We start from the raw sequence: 17598 nt of genomic DNA, 5'->3' as shown, positions 1-17598 counted from the left end.
GAGCTTGTTTCTGTAGGCATCCCTGAGCACAGAAGAATCCCCAGGGTAATGAGGCCTTTGAAAGGCAGGGAGGGAGGCTTAGGGGAAAGTGAACCGGAGATGATGAACCTATGATAGCTCAAACTAGCTTGCTTTTACGTGCGTGTGTGAGTGATTGCTTGCATTCACCTATGTGTACTACATGAGTGCAATGCCCAGAGAGGCCAGAAGAGGGCTTCTGATCTTCCGGAATTGGAGTTAAAGATGTTTGAGAGTGGTCATTGGAAGCTGGGCACGGAAGCCATGTCCTCTGCAGCAACAGTGAATGCTCTTAATGGCCGAGGAATCTGGATCATACTGGCTTTTAGCCAAGCTCACCTGTATGCTTCAGGGTTGGTACTTTTCTTTGAAACTTCAGCGGCCTCCAAACCTTTGCTAAAAGAGGCATTTTATATTCTTTCTGTAAGATACCCTGAGTCCATGGCCATGCACTGCCCTTTTACCTCCTTACCAGAAACTCTGCCTTGAGTTTCTTCTGCACATGTCCGGAAAGTAACAGAAAAAGCTTCCCAGGAAGCACAGCAGCATAGGTCATTTATCAGGCCCCATGTTTGTTCAGTGCATACACAACCTTGTAAACGCTAAGTATGAGACAAACCTTGAGAAAGACCTCAAAACCTGGAGATCTCAGGAGTGTTGTGTCATATACAGGTCGCAGACATGTTTTGCCAGGCCAATTCCTATGCATTCCGCCTGAATTATAAAATGATATATAAAGGACTGGACATTGTGTACGCAGAGAAATACAACGTGGGTGGGGATCCACTTTGTTTAAATTTTACCAGGGTGTGTGTGTGTGTGCAGTCGGAAGCACTGCGACCGGGAAGGAGAGATAACATCGTAACATTACCTCTTCCAGGGAGAAGCTCAAAGTCCCAATCAACCCAGATCGAGACTCTGGTGACACAACGTGAAAGCCCGCTCGGCTCGGGAAATCCTGCCACCAGCACCTGTCTCATTAACGCCTCCTGGAGCCGGGACATCTCAGAATAGGGCCCAATACAGGTGTACTGTAGCCAGCAGCAGGTGAGGCTTCCTGGAGGACAGACAAGGCCTGAACACGGAGTGTAGACGTTCCGGGCAGGCGAGAGCCTACACGAGCATCACAGGTCCCCCAGACCGGCGCGGACTGCGCTTAGGACTTTTGCGTCAAGTGAATCCCCCGGGCTTCGCCGGGCTATGGCGACCCTCAGGAGGCCAGAAAGGTAAGAGCCTGCGAGGCTGAGAGTCCACACCCGGAGAGCACGGGTCGCTCCGAGGGCGCCCCGACTCGCGAGCGGTGGGAGGCCAGTTGCTCCTCGCCGCAGGCTGAAGCCTCGCGCTCCCAGCCACAGGCAACTCGCTCTCCCAGGACGCTCGCGCGCGCCCGACTGCAAGGGACGAGTCTGGCCAGGAGGCGCGCCAATGGGCGTGGGCGGAGAGCCCGAGGCGGGGCCTGTCCTGTTGGCCAATGGGCGTGGGCGGAGCTCTAGGGGCGGGGACTGTCCTGGTACTGGCCAATGAAAGGGGCTGCAGAGCTCGGGGTGGGGCCTGCCGGAGCACCGGCCAATAGGTGGGGACGGGGCGCGTGGGGCGGTGCCGGGGCGGGCGGCGGCGGGGAGCCGGCTGCAGACGGAGCCGGCGGCCGAGGACGCAGCGCGGCGCCTGGCGACAGCTCGAACCGCGGGCGCAGCGGCCGCGCGGGGAGCGCGCCCATGGGTAGCGCCGGACGGTGGCGGGCGGCGAGGCCCCGGCTTCTGCGCGCCGGCCTTAGAGGGGCCCAGAGGACTGCCGCTCCGAGGTGCGTGTCGGGGGGTGCGGGGTGCGTCCGCTGGTGCGGGTCGTGGGGACCGGACCTGCCCGGCTGTGTCCAACTTGCGGGCCGCTCCCCCGGGGCTCCCGCTCCTTTGTACGCGCGGGCTTGCGTCTTCGCGGGTGAAGACCGCGGTCGGGGAGCTACCCGGCAGCGCCGGCACATTCATTTCAGCCTGGCCGCAGAACCCAGAGAATCAATTTCGGCTCATCCTCCCGAGAGCGAGAGCCGAGAACAACTTGGCGTCACCCCTCAGGGAGACGTTTGTCGTCATTAACCGGCTCCGGGTATCTTAATTCAGCCGGCCAACGCCAGCACCGGCGAACCGACAGCAAGTGCGTCTTCACGAATTGGGGCTCGGCGGTACCTGATTTTGGTCAAAACAGGTCTTAGGCGCTTTGGATTCTGCTTAGAGTTGACTTGGTCTGGACAAGGATGGCTTTAAGAAAGAAGAATAAACAGCGAGAGAAAAAAGCAAAGCGGAAAAACACCCCCAAACCCAAGTCATTCACAGAAAACCGGGTATCTTGGTTATTCTCATTGGTTTTCCCAGTAACTTCAAAATAGTCCCAGAAATGTTCCTTTTGTCTGCGGTTTCACTTCTAAACTTTAACACTAGATGGCTTTCTTATGACAGGCATTTAGTCCACTGGCTGCTTGAGTTTCCTGCGTCTGCAGTCTAGGCTGGGATTTATTTATTTATTTAACGTCTTACAAATTGAAATGAAAGGGAAGAAAGTATCCCAAACTGCTGCTTTGTTTGAAATATACTGTTCCCCTTAAGGCTTAAGCCAGTTATTTTTGCAAATACGGAAAAGTGGGCTTTGATGTATACCACCTAAAAGGTGAATATGAGCAAGCTGCTCCTCAGCTGCGCTCTGCATCGTGTTTTGACTTATTTGGAGAATGGAGAGTCCTAGGGGTGGGTTTGATGATTACACTTTCGTAGATTTCTACGTGTGCTGTTTTCACTGCCCGGGTTTAGTTTGGAGGCTTCGGGAACAGGCAGAGATGGGGTCTGTGGTGGAAAGAGCAGTCTGTCTTGAGTTTGGGGCTCATGCAGGGCTGTTCGTGCCTGAGGGTTGACCAGCAGCCTTTGAGGAAGATCTGTAGTCCAGTGCGTCTGCCTGAGTCATACTGAGGATTGTGTCAGGGACCTCTGCATTTCCTTCTCCCCTGATGAGGTCTGCTGCTGCTTTTCTGACTGAGCACAGCTCTTTAATGACTAGTACAATTGCCTCTAGTTAACTGGTCCAGCAGATTTTTACATTCTGGGTTAAGTGCTTTTATTTTTTTGGAATTAAACCTAGAGGCTTGGGTGTGCTAGAGAAGCACTCTACCACTGAGCTGCATTCCCCGTCCCACTTATTATTATCTTAAAATAGTCATCTATTTATTGTTATTATTTTAGAAGAGTCTACCTAGGCTGACCTCACATGGTAGCTCAAACAGGCTTTGAATTTGTGGTCCTCCTGCCTCATGAGTGACTTAAATGACAGGTGTGCCCTGCCACGCCCCACTTCTTGTTCAGTACTTTTACTCTACAAGCAACATGACCGCTAGCCCCAAGTCTTGCCCAGATAGGCAGGCTTATTAGCCGAAGAAATTTGAGTTTGGCTTTATAGTTGTCATTTCTTGTGTGTCTTGCTTGGCTTAAAATATGACATGTTAAATTTGTATGTTCTAAATTAGAATGTATTCTTAAATAGCAGAAGGGGGGGATCCCCGACTGAGTAGACATCTGGGAAGTGGGGAACATAATGAAACAGGAACGGCTTTCCTCACTACCCACGTGCTACCTAGAGATGGGGTGAGGTGAACTTGCATAAGAAGCTCTGTAGACATTTGCTCCAGAGGATGAAGAGAGCAACACTGGATCCAGTTAGGGTATGGGGGTGGAGCTTCCGCTTGGGAGTGCAGGCCTGGGAATTGCACTGTCTGGCTCGAGTGTATATTTTTCAGAACATGATTTTGATATTGTAAAATGCTACGCTTCTGTAAAGAGCTTTTTTTTTTCCTCTGTAACTTTTAGCCTTATGAGTAGGATTATCATCTTGGTCAAAGCTATGGAATATACATTTGGAAGGGTCATCTACTCCCCTACCCACTACCCCACCACTGGTATGATTTTGGAAGGGAATCTTCTTCACCTGAGACAAGGTCAATTAGACACTTGAACTCTATTTCTGGAACTGAGGAATTGTTAGTACAAATGACAGTTATCTGGTAATTGAAACTGGTTTGAAAATGCTGTGTATGGGCCTAGCCTGCCTCGGAATTGTGCTTCCGTTGGCATGGATCTGCCCCTTACCCCTTGTCCCAGCAGTAGTTGTTAAACCCAGCTTTGGGAAGCTTTGAATTGTCTCTTTGAACTTCTGATCTCTGTGTGGTAGTTTCAGATTACAAGTCTTTACAAAGGCACAATGAATTTTAAGAAAACTTGGATTATGCTTGTTAACTTGAATGAAATATGAAGTCAAACCCTAAAGAATACACAAGAACCATGGTCTAGATTTTCTTCTTGTACCTATGTAGGCTTTCTTTTTTGGTTGAGTAGGAGGAAGGGTGGGACCCTTGAGGGCTGTTCTTTGTAGTTCCCTAGGAGAGTTTGGATAAAGTAGAGCACAATTCCTTTTGACTCCAAAACTATAGGTTTCTTCTCTCTTTTTTTCATTTCATGTTTTACGTGTGTGTGTGTGTGTGTGTGTGTGTGTGTGTGTGTGTGTGTGTGTGTGTGTGTTGTTCATGACATGATGTTCGTATGGAGGTCATACTTCTAGATGTCGATTCTCTTCTATCACATGGGTTCCTGGGATTGAATTCAGGCTTGGCAGCAAGTGCCTTTACCCACTGAGCCATCTTGCCAGCCCCCTTTGTTTCTTTATTGTTTAAAATACATGCATTAGAGCAATAAAAATGTCTGGCCTGGGTGGTTTATATTTCCCATGATTATGAGCCCTGCTAGATTCCGTGTATTGTAAGCTTGTGTATAGTGAACCTCCTTATACGGATTTATAGTTGCTAGGTTTACCTTTGAAATCAATGACTCAGAAATTGCTCTTCTATGCCAATTGCATTTAGCTTTGACCCTATTTAAGGAGAGGTAACCATGCAATTGGAATTCAAATGCCTCCCAACTTCAAGGGTAAGTTAGATTGATTGTTTCTGAGCCTGACTCATAAACTTTCCCCAAGAATGGCAAGTGGTCTAGGGGTTCAGATCTGATGCTGCAGGGCTTTTCTTCCTGCTAAGAGTTCCTCTGGAGTGAACTGTTCCTTGAGACCTGTTTCCTGTGCAGCATTGTGTAGAAAACTGAGTAATAGAAAGGAAGACAAGCTGTGAGCTGGCTGTATAATTGTCATGTCAGCCAGCATCTCTGTGCCAGAAAAGACTTTTAGCACTGTTACCATCGACCCATAAAATTTAGAAAATAAAACCAAGCCACATGTGGTACACTCTGATGATCTCAGCACTGGGGATCAGAGGCAGGAAGATCAGGAATTCAAAGCCATCCTCAGCTACATAACGAGTTCAAGGTCAGCCTGGGCTACATGGGACCCTGTCTCACAAAATCAACACAAAAGGGGCTGGAGAGATGTCTCAGCAGTTAAGAGCACTGGCTGTTCTTCCAGAGGACCCGGGTTTAATTCCCAGCACCCACATGACAGCTCACAACTCTCTGTAACTCCAAGATCTGACCCCCTCACACAGACATGCAGGCAAAACACCAATGCACATAAAATAAAAATAATTTAAAAATCAGCACAAAAGCAAATTTTAAGGATGTTAGATCTATATGCATTTGACCTTGCTACCCTAAGCATATTATTTGATTTTGCATACGTTTATTAATTAAATTAAAAATAGTCATTATTATCAGTGCATTTAATCAAAGTAAGGTAGGCTGGGTGTGGTAGCTCTTACCCGTGATCTCAGCATTAGGGAGGCTGAGGCGGGAGGATTGCTGGGAGTTTGAGGACAGTCCAGACTACAGAGTTGGGACCCTGTCTCAAAACAACAAAAGAGAAGAAGAAAGTAACACCAAAAAAAAGATGTATTGGGGAAGAATTCCCCCCCACACACGTGTTAGTAAACTTACCTCACACCTGCTCATCCTCCCACACACACCTTTTCCTTTCTCTCATAGGACAGTGAGAATGTCACCAAGAGGAAGGCTTAGAGGGCATAGCCCACTTTACCTGGGTTTCTTTGGTGCAGATGCTTCCATACAGTTTCTGACTGTACTGAGAACTGAACCTGAGGCCTTGGCACAAACCAGGCATGTCTCCTACTGAACTACATCCCCAAGCAGCCTCCGTATGACTTCCAAAGGGCTTCTTCCAGAGGTCACCCAGTGGGGCCTGGGAAAGGGGAGTAGAATACCACTTTTTGATGGTTTCAAATCAAATTAAATTCAATTAAAACTGAAAGGTTTTCTTTTTTTATTATTATTTGCAATGCTTGGAGTTGAACTCTGGTCTTACACATGCTAGACATGTGTTCTACCATTGAGTCACGCACCTGCCCTTCTTATTTTTTTATTTTGAGACAGGACTAAGCTGCCCAGGCTGACCTTGAAATCATTCTGTAGCCCAAGATAGCCTTGAACTAACTTGGGATCCTTCTAGTTCGACCTTCTGAGTATCTGGGAAGACAGAACTACCCCACCAGCCTGATATTAGGAAGTTTCTTGAGCTATGGAATAGCCTTATGCTACATGTTCTTTGGAATTTTACCCTGTCCAGGGCCTTCAGAACAATTCCTTTAGAGCTGTGGTTCTCAAACTTCCTAATTCAGTGACCCTTTAATAACAGTTCCTCATGTTGTAGTGAACCCCAACCATAAAATTTTGTTGCTATTTCATAAAGAGTTTTGCTACTGTATGAATTGTAATGTAAACATCTGATTCACGACAGGTTGAGAACCACTACTCTAGAGCACTATTTCATCTCTGCCACAAACTTGTCAAAGTGGGTCCCAGTAAACAAAGCTCCTTCTGCCTGGTATCAAGCATGAAGAGTAGGACCAGGGTGCTCTGAGGCCGCCTATTTGTGTTCATGTCTGGCCCTACTACCATCTTGGTGTGTCTTGTAGCCCTGGAACCCTTACATATGTGCGTGTTTCTTGTTCTGTAACTATCACTGCTGTGTTCTGCTTCCTTGTAATTAGTTCTCATAATATATTTGGAATTTGGTTCTCTTAACATCTTTGCCATTCCTCTCGAAGAAGTCCAGCGGGGTAAAAACACCTGCCACTAAGTCTGACTCCCGAGTTTGAACTCTTGAGTGGGACCCATGTGGTGGAAGGAGAGAACCAAGTCCTGAAAGTTGTCCTCTGACCTTCATACATGCAACACAGCCTGCACTGTCCTCTCCGCTAAATGAACATATTAAGAAGAAAATGTGCCATCTGCACTTTGAGACTGTACTTCTTCCTGTGTCACTGGTGGGATTGTTCAGAGTGGCCTGGGCACCCTGGGCCTTAGCCATAGGGACTCTTTTTTTTTTTTTTTTTTTTTTTTTTTTTTTTTTTTTTTTTTAGCCAAGCACTGGTGCAGGTGGGAGTGCTTGGTTTCTTGTAACTGGCTGTCTCTCCCCCTTCCCACAGGTTATTGTGAAAGATGGCACCTAACTTGCTTTGCGGGTTCTGCTGACCAAGTTACTCTAAGTCAGAAGTGAGTCTGTGTTTCAGTGTGTCCCTGGTTAGACCTGCTTTGCATATAGTTAGTGATTAGGAAATGTATACTTAATGACTGGCTGACTAGCTCTGGGATGTTAGGGGACTCCAGGGCTTTCTAAGGAAAGTGCAGGAAAAACACCAAATAGTGCTGGACATCTTCTAGGTCTCAGTTTTGTGTGGTCTTGTTTCCATTGCCTTTAGGCAGGGAAAGCTAGAGCCACAGTGTTTTCCTGGTGTTTTCATCATCATTATTATTAATTATTTCATTATTATTATTAGTGCCTGTGTTAGTTACACTTAATGTTGCTATGACAAAAGCAGCTTAAGGAAGGGAGGGTTTATTTTGGCTCATAGCGCATGAATAATCCATCTTGGTGGGAAGGCAGGGCAGGAGTGTGAGGCCCTGGTCACACTGCAAAGAGATAAAGTGGTCTTCAGCTCACTTTCTCCTCTTTACTCACTACTGAACCCCAGCCATGGGTGGTGCTGTTCATATTTGGGGAGACTCTGAAGACCCACTTAGGTTAACCCCAATCTAGAAACTCACAAAGATGCTCAGAGTCTTGTTTCTCGGGTGACAAGTTCTAGATCCCATTGACAGTATTAACCATTATAGCCAATATGTCTTTCTTGTGCAGTTTTCCTTCAGCCACAGGGGCTTTTTGAACTCTGTGTACGTGTTTCCCTCTCAATTTGCATGTTTGCCACCTCCTCTGAGAAATGTCCTCTTTTATTTCCGGTGTTCAAGAAATCAGAAGTCCAAAGTAGGTGAATTAGTTAGCTTTCTATTGCTAAGACCAAACACCTGACATAAAGCAGGAAGAATTCTTTGTGTTCATGGTTCCAGAGGTGTCAGCTGTCATGGCAGGGAAGGTGTGGCCCAGCAGCTCACATCATGGTAGGCAGGAAGCAAAGATCAGAGGAGGACCCAATGTTGAGCAGACTCTGTCTTATTTCCTATTCCATCCCAGCCCTATGCATGGGATATTGACACCCACATTCATAGTAGTTCTTCCTTACCCAGTTATGCACTGGAAATGCCCTCACAGACACACCTAGGTGTGTACTTCACCAGTTAGGTGATTCTAAGTGTGGTCAGGTTGACATTGTTTGTTCAGTTATCCCTTTTCTGTTGGGTGCTTTTGAGACAGGGTTTCCTGGGCTAGCCTTGATTTCACAATCTTCTGCCTCAGTGCTGGGGTCACAGGTATGCACCATCACAGCCACTACTCCTACATTAAAAGACCAGAGCAAAGAACCAGTGTTTGACATTGTTACTTGGAAAGTGAGGGCTCTCGGGCATGTAAAACATCATGTACCCCCAGTGTTCTATTGTGCAAGTTTCCAGACTTCCAAGAGGTGTGGAGGGCCTGGTACCCATGTTGTCAGCACAATGCCTGCCTTCTCTGTGCTCTGGGTCGGGTTTTGAATTTGGTTCTTGTGGAACCTTGGGATTCATGTGGTTCCGGAATAGCTCTGGGCTGTATTCCTCTTTGTGGTGAAATGTCTAATAGGGGATTTTAGGAATTACAGTTTTGGTCATTCATCTGGGGGAAATGCTACTGTTACAAGTGTTTAATGCCTTAATCCAGTGAACAATGGCTGTTTTGTAGAAGGGTCTACAGGCTCTTTCCACTGTACAGCCAGCTCTCTGAATGTCCATGTGTGTGCATATGCATGCATGTTTACATGTGTCTGTTTGTACTCATATATGCTGCTGGGCATGGTGGGTCTTGCCTTTAACCCCAGCAAAGAGGGGGGGGCAGAAGCTGGTAGGTTTCTGTGAGTTCAAGACCATCCTGGTCTACATGACAAGTTTCAGGCTAGCCAGGGCTACATAGTGAAATCCTGTCTCAAAAACTAACATAAAATGCATGCATACTTGTGTTTATTGTGTCTTAGATCTGCATATGTACACATGTGCTTTATCGTGCTAAGATGTCCTGAACATCATAAAACATAAGTAAAAGTATGAATTTTAAGAAAGATGTTCTTATAAGTTAGTAGAAGTGAAAGTATTTTGTCTCACACCCCCAGGGACTCAGGTGCTACCCTTTGAAATGTGTGGCTCCATTTTTGGAGCCAACTGCTCCCCATCCTCCCCCATGTAATGCTGTATAGTGTGTAAACTGTTTCCAAGGGTCCAGGGCTAACTCACTCTTTGGGCTCTATGTTTACTGTATCTGTGTCTTTCCTAGTGGTGGTGGGGGTCTTTCTGCTGTGTCCCTGGAACTATTTGTGGGTGACTTGGTTGGGTGTGGTGATGGAGATGCTGGCCTCTGTGAGATGTTCTTGGTTTAGCTTGGTTGTAGAGAAAGCCTCACACCATTACAGCCACTTTCTACATAGAATTGAGAGGGGATATGACTGTCAATTGCCTGACCAGTAGTATATGAGAAAGTCAGAAGCATGCTGAGTGTGGCTTCACAGTGGCATTCTGTTTCTGTGTGACGGGCCGGACCTGTGCTTCCCTGTTGCTATGGTTCAAATGTGAAATGTCCCCCATAGTCTCATGTTAGAATACTTGGTTCCCAGATGATTTTGTCATTTTGAGAAGTTGTAGAACCTTTAGGAAATGCAGCCTGTGGTGGTTTGAATGAAAATGGCCTCCAAAGACTCATAGGGAGTGGCATTTTTAGAAGGTATGCCCTTTTGGAGGAAGTATGTCACTGGAGGTGGGCTTTGAGGTTTCAGATGCTCAAGCCAGGCCCAGTGGCACTCTCTTTTCCTGCTGCCTGCCAGTCCAGATGTAAAACTTTTGGCTCCCTCTTCAGCACTATGTCTGCATGTGTACCATCATGCTTTCTGCCATGACGATAATGAACTAAACCTCTGAACTGTAAGCCAGCCCCAATTAAGTGTTTTCCTTTAATAAAAGTTTCCATGGTCTTGGTGTCACTTCACAGCAATAGAAACCCTAAGACAGGGCCTGGCTGGAAGAAGTAGGTTACTGTGAGCAAGCCTTAATGGCTTATGACCATGGTAATAAGCCAATCTGGAACCACATGAATCCACAGGACCCAAACTCAAAAAACTTCTCAGAGCATAGAGAAGGCAGGTATTAATGCTGATAACATGGGCACCAGACCTTCCACACCTCTCAGAAGTCTGTGGAAACCTGCACAATAGATCACTGGTTAATAATATGATATAGAAATCATATGCATAATTATGCATATGCTGCCCAAGAGCCCTAATTTCCCATGGTAACAATGTCAGTTCATGGTTGTGGTTCCAGCCTAAGTTCCTGTTTCCTGATCTCACAGAGATGTGAACAAGTTGCTGTATGCTCCTACTGCCATGATGAGCTATATCCCGAAACTGTGAGCCAAAATAAGCCCTTCCTTCCCTATGTTGCTTCTTATCAGGCATTTGGCCATAGGAATAAGTACAGGAAGCAGCTCACCAGCCCTTAGACTACAGAAGGGCTGTGAATACAGGAAGATGGCTTCCAGCTAAGTACTGTGCTCTCACGCTGCCCTCCTTACCAGGGTGTATATCCAGCCCACACCCTGAGCATTATTTTTATACACCTGCATTTTGTTTCCACTCCCTAGAGCATCTTTGTCCTGTAGGCAGGGACCTCCCTGGGCTGTGTTCCCTGGGCTTCAGATGTTTTTTGCCACACCAGTGGCTCCTGGCCATCATAGTTAAATGACTACAGTTGTGAGTTTGGAAGTGAAGAAACTTTCTGATTCTTGATTTTTGTTGAAATATGTTGTGGATTCCATTGTGACTCACCCTAAGTGGCCTTTTGCACTTCCTCCTGCATCTTTCGCAGGTTCATAGGAAGTGGCTGGCACTGAACTCTGGAGATGTTGCTGCAGGAGGCAGGAGTTCCTGCAGAGGGATCATCAGGGCTCCACAAGTCCAGAGAGACTGCTGACACTGTGCCTAGAGTACTGAGGTTTTGAGTGGCACGCTTCCCATGAGCTGGTGGTCTGCCCTTCTTTGTGTCACTTTGGTCCCCTAGGGTGAGCCCAGCCCTGTTGGAGGCTGAGGGGGAAAGCTGAGTTCTTGATTTGGGCTACTTGATACAGATTACTGGGGGGGGGGGGAATGAATTCTGAGGTGCTAGCACTCTGTTGAACTTCTCAATCCCGGAAGTTCCTACCAAAAAAAAAGGAGATGTTTGAAAATTTGGTCTGCAGATTATAGGATGTACCCTTTCTTGCTTGTGTGTTTTTAATTCAAGACTAACGAAACCCATTGGAATGTATGACTTAAATATGACAGGCACTACAAAACTACAGTTTTTGCTTTTATTTGAGACAAGGGTACATATAGCCCAGGCTGGTCTTGTATTCATTCTGCAGCCTTCAACTTGTGGTCCTCCTGCCTCCATCTCCTGCATGTTAGGATTACAGACATGCTCCACCACACCTGGTTTATGCAGTGCTGGGGATGGAACCCAAGACTTCCTGCATGTGAGGCTGGCACTCCACCACTGAGCTAACTCCCCAGCCTTGCAACTCCAGTTCTAACCTCACCTAATAGGAGTCTTACATTTCATATCCTAGCAGAACAGTGTTTTGTGTGGAATCTAAGGATCATGGTTCTGTCTCCACGCTGTGAGCAGAACTGGCTGAGGGATCAGCCATCACAAAGAGTAGGGACATCCAATTGGTTACTTTATTTTATTTGGGGGCCATTCTAAGACATTCCCTATGAATCGTGGGTCTCTTTTCTATTTTAAAAGTTGTGATCAGTAGGAATGAAGGGGACTCTTGTGCTTGACGTATAAAGAGAATGAAGAGCTGGGAGAGACATTCCAGAACCCAGGCAGGTTTCAGAAGTTGTATGTGAACTTTTCATGTCTTTTCTTCCTTGCATCTGCCTTATGTGGGAGCTTTTTAAATATATCTTTAAAAAAAAACTGTGTGTATATGTATACAGACAGGTGCATCTGTGCATGCCTTTGGAGGCCAGAGGACAACATCCATTGATGTTCCACAGACACTATCCACCTTGGGGGACAAGGTCTCTCATTGGCTTGGGACTTGCTGATTCAGCCAGGCTGGCTGGCCAGGGAGCCCCCAGGGATTCACTTGTCTCCAGTTCCCCAGCTCTTGGATCATAAGCATACACCACCATGGAAGGCTTATTTTATGTGTGTTTGGGAATTCCAACTCAGGTCCTCATGCTTGCATGGCAAGCTCTTTATCAACGAGCCGAATCTTCAACTCCTACATGGGAGTTTAGTGAGTCCTGTGGGATTTGTTTCCTGTTCCAGACACAGTGGCTTAATGAGAAGTGTGCTTTTTTTCTGGATCGTATGAGTTTTTAATGTTTCAAACCTGGGTCTCTTGGATCCAGCTGTGGTGCTCTGTCCTGTCCTGGGCACTGTAGCTGCCTTGGGACAAGACAGATCTCAGTACATCATGGAAAGAGGGGTGAATGGAAGGGAAGGAAGGGAGGGATAAAGAAAGGTAGGGGCATGGGAGTTTGGTGGAGGCAGCTAGCTTACTGCCCCAGAGAGTGGGGTGGGAAGGGTGGAGGTGCCTTTCTCAGAGGTCGATGTTGGGATCCCTGTGAGGTAGCAGCCCAGCTTGGGAGTTGTTGGCCCTTCAGAGGCCATTTCTTTAGCTCTGAAAATCTCTGCCAAGATTAAAAGAAGTATAAGAGGGAAACAGTTTTTGTTTCTCATTTCTACTTTGCTACATTTGCATAATCTTTGTTGAAGCCAGCTGAATGTGAAGCCCTAAATAAATTCCAGGCATTTAAATATTTAAAAGGATTCATCCACAGTTCTCTACTCACCCAAAGAATAAACGCTTTCAACAAAGAAAATAACACCCTCGCAGATGCAGCCCGGATAGACTGTGTCCACCTTGTCACTGAATTAGAAAACGTTAACAGCAAAGCTTGCCTTTGATGGGTTCTGAAACTGGCTGTGTGCCAAAATATTGTTTCCCTGCTGGAGAAAGCAGTGGGTGTGTTTCAGGCTGGCAGCTGGCCAGCCAGGGGCTCTGACGCAATCACCCGGTCCCCGGTCCCCGTAACTACTTTGCAACTAATTTTAGGGCAGTTAAATCTAGCCGATGTCTGGTGGCTGCTGTGCGTCTGGTTCAGTGGCACTTTCTATATCCATCCTTTAGTTTGGCACCAAAGCTCCTGGTTCTTCCTAGAATAAGCCTGGGGCACAGGGGATGTTGAGTCAGTCAGTGAGGGAAGAGTGAGGCTGGCAGGTGGGGAGAGGCTGGGCTCAGGTCCCTTCTTGCACTGTGCTGTGTCATAGAAGCAAAGACCAGTGTCACTGACCCCTTCCCCCACACTTGCACAGGCTGAGGAGGGGGCGGGGCACACCAAGGCTCCACCTTCTTGCAGCAGCAGCCTTAGGGCCACTTGTTTCCTTGTCTCTGATCACTGCCAGCCTCATCATGCTAAATACTGAGCCTGCCCATCCTTTCTGGAAAATGTAAAACCAGAAAAATAGCTTTAAAAAATTATAAAATAGCTGCAGCTATTTGGAGCATAGTAGGGAAGAGAGAACTAGAATTTCATGCTGTGTATGTTTGCATGTGTGCATATGAAGGCCAGAGGTCAACATCTGGTGTCACCCTCAGTCTCTTTCTGCATTATTTTCATCTGTGCTGGCTGGCCAAAGAGCCGCAGGGGTTCTTCTGTCTCCAGGGCTGGGGTTACAAACGTGTGCCACACAGGGGTGTGGGGGTGGAGAGGTGCCTTGGTCCTGCCTCCACTAGATGATGGGACAGACTTAGTAGACTTCCTATGGGAGACCCTACCCTTTCCATGGAGCAGATGGACGGAGGGGAGAGTGGGAGGAGAGGAGGGAGGGGGAACTGGGATTAGAATGTAAAAAATAAATTAATAAATTATATTAAAGTAAAAACAAAACAAAAACAAAAACATGAGCCACCATGCCCATCTTTCTTACCTGGGTTCTGGGAATTGAACTCAGGTCTTCATGTTCACACAGCAGGCAGTTTACCAAGCAAGCCGTCTTCCCAGCTCTTCCAGTACAGTTTCAATGATGATGTGGGGCAATAGGCTACAGGTTTGCTTAAAAGTCTGGCCTTTTATTATTGACAGAGCAATTAAATGATTGATTGCCAGGTTAGCTGGGAACCCCTGGAGTTCCTGACCTCTGCAGGCAGAGAGCCCTTGATTCCAGCCTTATCTTACAACCCTCTCCTCTATTAGAGTTAGTTTTAGATCTCAAAGAAACTCATGGGTGCTTTTTCAGTGTAGCTTCCCTACTTGACTGGTTCAGAGTAGTGTATGATGATTTGAATCTGAAGATGTTCCCTGGTGGTTCATGCGTTGGAGGCTTGATCCCCAGCTGATGGGCTATGGAGAGGTGATTGGATCATGAGGATGTTAACTTCATCATCATTAATTAGTTATTGCCGAATGAGCTGTTAGGATCTGGGAAGAAAGTTGATCTTCAGTTCAAGAGTATATCTTGTCCCTGACCCTTTCCTGCTACTGTGAGGTGAGCAGCCCCCAAGCTCCCAGTTATACTCTGCCTTGGCACAGGCCCAGAGCCATGGAGCCAGCCCAGAGATGACCCAGAACTCTGAGACCTTGAGCCAAAATAAACACACCCTTCTTGAAACTGCATTCTCATAGCTTTTATCACTGAGAGAATGGTGTGAACACAAAGTCTTGTTCTGATGGCCTGTGTCAGGGGGATTAGGGAGTGATTCCTGTGTTCTGGATACTGAGAGGGTGATGGGAGATAGTGAGCTTTGAAAAATGGTTAGGATTTGAGGATTCTCCAAGTGTGGCGCTCACCACTTAGCTCAGGTGGGCCTTGAACTCTCGATAGCCTTCACAGTTCATCCTCATGAATGCTAGAATTGGGCATGAGCCATCATGCCAGCTCCGGCTGGTTTTTTTTTTTTTTTTTTTTTTTCCTGTATTTCAACGTAAGCTGTAACTGTGGAACCCGTGTTCTATATCACTGAGCACTTTTGCTTGCAGTTCAAACACAAGTTCAGAACTTTCTTGTTTTCTGAGGTGCAATTTCTAGAACAAAAAGCAGAACTCTTAAGTGTATTTTTCATTCTGTGACTTTTGACACATGTGTTATCCTTTGTAACCCACACTTAAGTCAAGGTGTGAAGTGTACTGATTACCCTGAAACTTCTCTCCTGTCCCTTCCTGGACAGCTTGCTCCACCCCCACCCTAGTTTCTAGTTTTCTGCTGTGAGGTTTTATGTGTTCTTGAAAAGATATAAATAACTATCCAGTTACAAGGTTTGCACTCTTCAGCTGTGTATGGATATATTACTACATTTACTTTAGATTCGTGTTTAAATATATCACCCTCTACACTTGTTGTGCTCTCCCCATGGACTCGGTGACCATCCTCAGTGGCCTATGATATCCAGAGCAGTTTCCTACCTGTTTTCTTAGACGTATTTCTACTCCCCCTTCTCTGCCAGAGAGTGGCTTCCCGTCCTGTCCAGTCAATCTGCCTGCCTGGTGTATTTCCACAGTGCACTCCAAGGTTCAGGTATGCTGCCTCTGTGTGCTGCCATCTGGGCAGGGCTGGCAGGGGCTCCTGGTACTGGCTTGAACTTTTTTTCTTGAAGATGGGTCAGTAGAACTCAGCTGTTCAGCTGTGTGTGCTGTTTGGAAAACTTTAGGGAAAAGAAGACACGGGTGTGTCCTTGTAAAGCTGAGGATAATTTTTAGTTCAAACATGACAGTTGCTCCAACTCCCTGGATTCGGTTTGATGATGTCATCTATGGAGGAAACAAACCACCTAAACCGGGAATACCAGATTTTCAAATCTGCTGTGCTGAGGTGATACTGGCTAATGCAGTAAAATCCCCATGGAATTACAAGTGACTTTCTAGATCTAATGAGCTGCCCCTTTGTCACACCCTTAGTCACTGAAGCTTTGGGTGACCAGGCTTCTCCAGCTATAAATAGAACTAACTTCTACCTAATGGTTGACAACATGCTGGTTGTCAGTGTGTGTGTGTTCTTGCATAGGGCCAGGTTGGCTATGGTAGGTATTCTTCCTGTTCAAGAAACATTCATGTGTAGTTCCTGACAGCCAAGAAGCTTTTCTTTGTTATGTGGCATCCTAAGCTCTGCACAGATGACACTCTGGACCCAGGCTCCTGCCATCTTCTTTCTCCACAATAAGGCTTTGTCCCATCTCACCAAGTGTTCTGTAGTCAGGCTTGCTGAGGAGGAAAGGTCCCTCTCACTTTGTCCTCATTCTTTCTATGACTTTTCCCTGACCTCAGGGGAAACTCGAAACTGTTGTTAGTGTCATCACTAGCTTATGTCTAGTTCTGTGGAATTAACACCAGGCTTCATGACATCTTATCTAATGATGCTGCTCGTGAGTAAGGCTTCCCTGAAACCTGCCTTCATAGCAGATGATGCCTGGGAAGGTCATGTGACCTGGGGAAAGCAAAGGAAGTACAGTTGCTGATCTTGGGCCTCTGGTTGCTGTGCTTTCATCCCACACTGTGGAATATGCGCGTCCATGGCTGTGGTGTCTAAGGTCAGCTGCTTTCTCACCAGAACCTCAGTTTCTGAACCTGTGAATGGAGGACATTTTTTGTTCACCATGCAGCATTGCTGAGAGGTGTCTGTCAGACACATGCCTGCCTTTGTCTGCTATTTGCAGTGGGCTTTCCTGGACCAGGCGAGAATCTGGAGGTTCAGCCCTTGGTGGTAGGAGGCAGATTAGTGTTGCTGTTGGGATTCTTCCATTGTGGGAAGAGAAGACTTTTTAATAATATGCTTCCTAGTCAGTTTTTAAAATCTTTGGTATTGAAGGCATCGCTACCTTGTGCAGTTAGTTTAGTTCCATGTGGAGGAAGGGAGGGTAAAATCCAGTATGAATATGAATGAGGGCAGACTTTAACTGAGGAAGTGTTGTTACTGGGGACTTGGATTAGGGGACATAATGAAAGACCTGGGTTCCTGTTTAAAATCCAGACTCATAATAGAAGGCTTAAGGAATACTCCATGAATGGAATAATAGTGCTTGCTTACTCAGGGGCCAGAGGAGCTCTCGGAACAGGGAACTGAATGACAGTAGAGCTTTGGGGCTTGAATGCCATTCAGAGGTGTCCCATGGGTGTTTGGGGCTCTG

General features: G+C 46.7%; 1 protein-coding gene across 4 annotated transcripts in view; it reads left to right on the top strand.

Annotated features, from left to right (window-relative positions):
- The first annotated feature begins 1643 nt into the window (after nucleotides 1-1643).
- Nucleotides 1644-17598, top strand: part of Sipa1l2 (signal induced proliferation associated 1 like 2) — a 161354-nt gene continuing 145399 nt past the window's right edge. For 3 of the 4 annotated variants that reach the window (XM_027404807.2, XM_027404809.2, XM_027404805.2), the window contains exon 1: nucleotides 1644-1819. The gene's annotated coding sequence lies outside the window, so the exon portion shown is untranslated. Of the gene's footprint in view, nucleotides 1820-1923; nucleotides 2354-17598 lie in introns of those variants that run through there. The other variant, XM_027404806.2, reaches the window with a different exon arrangement.

Source organism: Cricetulus griseus, chromosome 3 (assembly GCF_003668045.3).
Source record: "Cricetulus griseus strain 17A/GY chromosome 3, alternate assembly CriGri-PICRH-1.0, whole genome shotgun sequence".
NCBI lineage: Eukaryota > Metazoa > Chordata > Mammalia > Rodentia > Cricetidae > Cricetulus > Cricetulus griseus.
Note: the sequence above shows the minus strand (reverse complement) of the source record. Positions and strands in the feature narration are given on the sequence as shown.